Source organism: Pinus tabuliformis, chromosome Q (genome assembly GCF_031772625.1).
Source record: "Pinus tabuliformis cultivar Carrire ecotype Pingquan chromosome Q, CPIR1, whole genome shotgun sequence".
In the NCBI taxonomy this organism is placed as follows: Eukaryota; Viridiplantae; Streptophyta; class Pinopsida; order Pinales; family Pinaceae; genus Pinus; species Pinus tabuliformis.
In genome coordinates, this window is record NC_142296.1 from 61,172,018 (window position 1) to 61,179,688 (window position 7,671).

The 7,671-nt window shown below is 34.7% G+C and overlaps 1 pseudogene; it reads left to right on the top strand.

Annotated features, from left to right (window-relative positions):
- The first annotated feature begins 6,375 nt into the window (after positions 1–6,375).
- On the top strand, positions 6,376–7,437 carry LOC149218291 (origin of replication complex subunit 2 pseudogene; annotated as a pseudogene).
- Positions 7,438–7,671: the final 234 nt, after the last annotated feature.

The following is a 7,671-nucleotide window of genomic DNA, read 5'->3' on the forward strand; positions in this document are numbered from 1 at the left end:
ATCTAGTTGGAGCGGGTTGAGGTACTAGTCTCCTGTGGGTTATAGCCTATAGAAAACATATGGGAGTTGGAGCTTCCTTTCATGTTTCATCCATCTTGCACAAAGTTGATGTAGCAGCCTCGTGTAGGTTGAAGCCTACAGAAAATCACATCTAATAAGGAGTAGGAGCTTGCCTTTGCATCACAACAATAATAAAATCATGGTTTTCTCCCTTTATGGGTTTCCACATATATCTGGTGTCAAAATGTGTAGTTATCATTTTGTTCACATATTCAATATGTGTTGTTCTTACTTGTTATTAACATATTCAATATGTTGGCCATTATTTGTTAGGATGATCATGCAATGTTTTAGTTAATAAGAAAAAAGAAAACAATTTAATGCCCATGAATATACTAAATTGATTCACCTCCTCTGAGTTTAGTCACGTTTTCATCAATTGGTATAGAGCAGGTTCCTTTGGTATAATGCTAATAGCTTGAAGATACATCTATTTGAACCATGGACTATCAAAGTGTGTCTGTGCTTAGTACATCAAACCTTCATGAATGGAGAGATAAGGTTAAAACTGAACTGATAGCTTATGGACCTGGTGTATGGAAGCTTGTATATGTACTATATATAACAATATTCATAATAAGGATCTTGATACAGTAATAGACTTAAATTCTTCAATATAAATCTGAAATAGATTGCAACTCATGCATGCATGAACGAGATACTAGAAATAGCAGTGTAGAAAAAGAAAAGAGGAAGAAGAAGAAGAAAAAGTCATGTCAAAAGGAAAGTGTTCAATTAAATGAAATATTTGCATGTGTGAGTGTGCCTAACCTTCATGGGGAAAATACAAATGAAAAGTTATTTGAACATCAATCTAGACTTGATTTAGCATTGGCAGAAATAGATAGATTGAACATTGAAAACAGAGACCTAAAAAACTTGTGCAGATAAGGAAGTGATTCTTAATTTGAAGACACAAATTAGAGGGGCAAGGATAATAGAAGAGATGATGAATTTTTGACTAAAGGAGAAAGAGGTACAGTGTGAAAGGTTAGAGGTTGAGACTAATTCAACAAAAAAGGAATTAGATGAAAAGAACATGTTGTGTAAGTAGCTCGAAGAGGAGGTTGTCTCTATGAAAAACTCAGAAAAGTAAAGTAGATTAGAAGCAGCATTAAAAGGATCTACATAATAAAAATCCAACAACAACATGAGCTATAAAGAAGCACACAAAAACAAGCAGCAACATCAAGAGCCAAAGAATGTGGCTAAGAAGGGGTTTGTAGCAAAAAGGTCATTTCCTCCTGAATATGAGTTGAATGAATTTAGAATATCTCAAAGGAGAATCTATGCTCATGTAAAAGATATCAAATGTTTTTCTTGTCATGGACCTGGATATGTAACAACAAAATGTAAGAGAAGACAAATAAAATCTAATCAGCAGAAGATGCAGGAAATAAGAATGATCCCTCAAGCAAGAAAATAGAGAATACATTCATTCATCAGGTACATAAATAATTTCTATGGTTACTTTTATTTATGCAATGGATGTGGACATAAAGCTCTTGAATGAAAAATGTATACAAATAATAACATGAACCCAAGAAGAAACAAACCATCTCCTCCATTTCATAGCCAAACAAGGTGTTATTTATGTAGCAATATTGGCCACATAGCCAAGGATTGCAAGTTTCATTCTATCTTAAAGAACTCCAAACAAAACGAAGAATTCATTCAGGACAAACCAAACAATAAGCCAAAATGAAATGAAGATACACATAGCAGTAGGGAGTCCACTAAAGTATGGAAGAGGAAGAATAAAGAACAACTAGTGACCTAGCTTGGTCTAAGGGGGAGCTACTCATGGAAGAAATGAAAAACTTTCTCTAACTTATAGTAGCACTCTTTAAGGGGGAGATCACTTTCAAAAATGCATTGGAGAAATAAAAAATATGAGGAGACTAAAATTATGAAGTATGACAAAGGAATTTTCTATATAAATATTTTTGACAAGATATGAGATAATGCTTGAAGTATGCAGTTAAAGATCTTGAGGACCTAAGAATGGACATTTGGAAGTATCAATCCTAACTCGATATATCAACAATGAAAGAGGGCTTATTAAATATTTTTAAAGAAATGATTGATTAAACAAAGCCCAAACAGTGCTCCATTTAGAGCAGGAACTCCATTTAGAGAAACTATGAAAGACAAGCTATTTTGTATAGATAAATACTACAAAAAAGTGTATATAGACAAACTATGCAAAGAAAAAGCATACAATGGAAATAAAGATTATGATTTTGCAGTAAGACTCTGCAGCAGAATTAAACAAATCAAAAAAAAATAAACAAATAGTTTGGGGTTGTAAGCTTGCTACCCATGGTTCTGCATTAACGACGTAGGGTCTGAATCGCATAAAAAAATAAAAATCTAAGGGAAACGATAGAACAAAAAAGGAGTCTCTATGTCAAGTAATGACAAAAAGAGTTGTGCAATTTATGTGCATCAATCCTGCTATGGGATTGATGAATGGTTGAATGATGGTCCATCAGATTGTTTGCAGATCTCTAGTTGGACTTGTAGAAAATGTGAGGCTTTTGGTAAAGCGAATGAACATATTTGTTGTGAAATTTGTTGTGAAAGCGCTGGTGCACTCAAGCCAACAACAAATCCTGCAAAATAGACACATATAGTTTAGGCATTGTATACAAATGAAGTGTTCTTTTTAAACATTGATTCTATGGAGCCAATTGATGGTGTTTCTAATATTGAAGTGCAATATGGGAGACAATGAACAGTAATGAGTGTTTCTCACTGTGATCTCTTATATTACCATTTTCAAGATTTTGGTGAAGAACAACAGGTCGAACGAGGCTCCTTTTTTTATAAAGAAATGGCATGAAGCCTACAACAATAACATAAAAGTATTGCAATTACGAATTAAAAAAAAAAAAATGAAGAAGAGGGTGTTGGTAGTTATCAAGAAGCAAACAATTTTCATTGACTATGGGGAGAAATAAATCCAAGTATCCAAGTCTGATAGCTGAACAAAGGAGACCATGATCTCAAGAAAAATTCAAAACCACGATCTATGACCATGTTTGATACATAGGGACCACAAAAATATTGTAGAAACTAGCATTACATTTCATGTATTATTTGAAGAATGCATTAAAATGTATCCGAAGTATGAGCATGTCAGATACATTGCAGTGAACATGAAAATTCATTTTCGCATGCATTTACATTGTGCTAGCGTTAATACTTTTGTTAATGTGCATATTCGACTACAACACTCGTTATTGGCATATATTGGTATATTACATGTAGTGTATTAATTGCGACAGCACCACCCAATCCAATATAGCTGGCCAATACATTGGAAATTCCTCCAAGAGACAAACCCAACATTAATTTGCAGCAAACGTTGTTGAGATGGAACATTACATGATAATTAATGCAAGTCCAAAACATATGTCATGGAATTGAAATGTTAGAGATTTGTATACCAACATACAATTTGCAGCAAACATTGTTGAGATGGAACGTTACATGTTAATTAATGCAAGTCCAGAACATATGTCATGGAATTGAAATGTTAGAGCTTTGTATGCCAACATACGATGATGTGATTTATTTATTTATTTTATTTTCTTTCTGCCTACTAATCACAAGACAGTTACACAGAATACAAAGATCTATGATTCAAAGGATATTTAATTGTGTAACTCCCATGTGACCAAGTCGACAGAGAAACACTTAGTGATATGATGAGAACACAGTAAAGAAGAATGATAATGATTTTGACAAATGTCAGGACAAAGGATTCTACGAGGACGAAAATAACTGAGAATGCCAAAGAATAATGCACTGAGTACACCCGAGAACATCAAAATATCTTACCTGCAGAGTTCAACTTCTTCAACATTTGGCAATAGATATTTTCATATTTATTTTATTGAGTCAAAATATCTGTGTTTTGATAACATCTCACCATAGGGTTTGAGCAATAAATATTGCACTGCAATATCTCACAAAAGAGGAGTTAAAGAAGTGAAATCCCAACCACCTATGACTATGCAACACTTCTCTTAGCTCCTTCAATTATGTTGTTAGATTGCGAGCGTGCATCTTTGTCAAATGCAATAGTATTCAAACGTTGATACACTACTGAAAGACAGGAGGGGTTACTTATTGGAGATAAGTTTAGTTATTCGTAATCTAGATTCTTGCAGAAAACATTCAGTAGCTTGTCACAACCTCTTTTAAAGACTAACATGTGGATAAATAAGAAATGGAAAATCCTCGGAGAAAATGAACAAGCGAAGAACTGGACCGAAGGAATTAAGCGCTCGCTGAAGTAGCCCCTGTTGCTAAACATAAAACAACAATCAAGAAGTCTTCCCAAAGATACAAATAAGATCCATGAACATTCTCTGACAAATTTGGTAGCAAAAAATGATTCACCCATTTAGCTAGCCACACAATAAGCAGTCCCTCAGTATGAAAAAAATTATCTTCTACCGGCTCTCATGGGAGGCTTCTAGGAAAATTACTTATTTAGATAGATCTTCTCCCATCAAAACCACTGACATCTATCATTATTGACAACAATGGTTCATCTTCAAATCCATATTCGAGGACAAATTTCTTGTCCAGAGGCTCATTGAAGGATATTTGGAAACCTGCAACAAAGGAAATTTTTTAAAATGATTTTTGGAGACAACTCTGAGCCACATTATCAATTCTTTTTTCATGGTAAATGTTGTAGGAACCAAGATTCAAATAATTAGTTTTATTATATACTGCACCATGGACTAGACAAGAAATGAAAAGAGCTCTAGTCTTCCCACCCTACAATTGAAAATATATAAGATCATTCCCATACCAAATATTAAATTGATCTTTCCAAATAAGAAACTCTCTTTTCGAATCCTTGATACTATGTCTCATAGTGTAAAGTTTAACGTGGAAAACCTCTATGAGAAGTTTGGGCATTTGATTGAGGCCTTCTTGACATCAAGCTGGCACATTTTCATGGCACAAACAAGACACATGGGAGGTGACAGGAAAGCGGAGTGATGACATGGTTGTTGATATGGTAGTGGCATGGAGAATGAGGTGAATGTGGAGGTGAGGTATACAAAAAGGCCCACACTGAGGCTGGCGTGACGACAAGGCTTTAATAACAAGGCAATGTGGCATAGAAATGCACCGCAGGTGATGTGAGTTGGAAACATGGCTATATTTTCCATTGGGAAAATGATAAAATTTCAAGGTTCGAGAGGCAAGCGAGAGACCTATGGTGGTAACATGTGGGCTCCTTTGCATTACATCCACATGTTTGCATGCATGCAACTTAGTTTGTGATATGTCTTGCATTGTCGAATGTATGGATGTCTCAACTATTGGATCTTGGCGGCACACATCTTCCACCGATGCACCTTTACCCACTGGTTTTGTTTTCTGCAGCCTAATGTGCCCACGCTGGGTGTTCAACAATTAATATGTCATCATGGTTAATATTATTGTTTAACAATACATTCTTATTGCATTTATATATTTGGTGCGCCCATATTGTTGTTGTCTTCATATTTCAAGACATGGAAATTGGAGATATGGCATTAGTGTTATAATATGTATATCGACATATAATGGTGGTTGAAAATAGCTCGATGGTTGAAAGAATTAAATTGAGTCTCAACGACCTGTATACATTATTGATTGGCCTACCATGTATGTTGGAAATCTTCAGATTATAGTACATATGGTGGAAATCCAAAAATATTATGGTTCTTATTCTCTAGCCACTTCATGTCATATAATGGTTCATTATAGAAAGCATTGGCGCAAGACTCTATGTCATGTTATGTCACTCTATCAAGAAATATGGTGATGTAAGTGTTTGGGTATGGATCTCTAATGCAGACATTGTTTATGAAGAGTCGATTCTTATGACTCTCCTAAGATGACATCTCAAGCATTGTTGACGATTATTATATCTTCATCGAGATTTGTGCACCATTCAAGTAAGAATAACACATTCAAAGTAAAAACTGTATTAGCAGCCCAAGCTCATCTTCCACCATCATATCTACTTCAACTTTTGCTAGCTCCAGAAATTATCTATTTAGAAATGGCACCTCAAGGGTACTTAATAAAGTTCACTATCCATTCAATAGCGCTGCCACAAATGATCTTTAGGTTTTTGTTACTAATAAATATATGTTGAGGCTTGGTTGGGCCAAAGCATGGATATTTATGATTAATTTAGGAAATACTTGGAAAAGCTTCAACTTGGTGAAATATTGAACAGGATAATATTGTCCAATCTACAAGGTTATATAGTGAGTGTGCAGTATTGTAACTATAATGCATCAACAACAAGATGAAGTGGGTCGCTTTCTTGATACTGTTGAAGGCATTGGAGGAAGTGAAGAATTCAGATTCTCTCCAAAATACTTCCTATCCAAAGAAGCTGGTGGACTTGGAAAGAAGTTTGGCAAGAAAATATTAGGTATTGATTGGGTTGGTGAGAAAGAATTGAGGGATGCGCTTATGGCACTAGTTCCAAAACATGTGAATGAACAAGAAGCTATGATGAAGAGTTATAATTTTTTTTATTCTAGGTGGCCTTTTCCATTTGAGGTGTGGGTTTGGACTTCTCATGTATGGGTTTGGATCGAAAAAGTAAATTTCTTGGAGACTTTGCTTCCTCAGCTTTGACTGGTGGTGGAGTAGTTGTGATAAATGGATACCTTCCATATGTCAATATGAAAAGTGTTATATCTACTATTGCTAAAGTATTATGGGATCAAGTGGACAAAATGTACGCAAGAAACAAGTAAAAAATAAATAAAATAAAAATTACCCTACTTTTCAATCCATATTTCTTGATGGAGTAGTGTGGCAGTGAGTCTGACTTTTCTATATGTTTTATTGTAAATAACGTTGATGGACCGAGCCTTAGAGAAAGTGAAGCACTACAGTGCTGTTGTTGCATCCTCATCATGAGTTTGATTTGTGGCTTCTGTTGATAATGAGAATGCACCACTCTTATGGGATAAGAAAAGGGCTAGAGCACAATTGAAGTGGTGATGGTATTACACCACAACATATGCACCATACACTATCAAAGGAACTTTCTTGCTTTTGATTCTTGCAAACATAGGAGTTGTGGTAAATGAATGGAATGCAATAATTGTTTTACAGAGTTTGACCCCAAATGCATGGAGCATATTTAAGATACTTGTTGATTATCAACTTTTCCATGTTGAGGAAAAAGGATTGCCTTTTCAAGGCTTATATATCTTATGCACAAAGCGATTTTTTACTTATTTTTGTGAAATAAAGGAAGTGTTTTACTTCGACAACTGTATTTTTGGCCATTGTTATGAATACTATATTCTTACAACAAACTTAGGAGAGCACTAGAATCCCCACTCATGTACAATTTCAAATAAAAGGAACTAATGATTATACTATAACTCAAGTTAAGGATGTTGTTAAAAGCACGCTTGAAAATAGATATATTGTTGAAGTTGCTACAAGCCAGCATCTCAAACACACATTCAAGAAGACTATTCAAGGGGGTTAAATTCTTTGTTGATGCCATAATGTTGGTACTCAAGACTAGAAGAAAATCTGAATTATTGGTTTAAATTATCA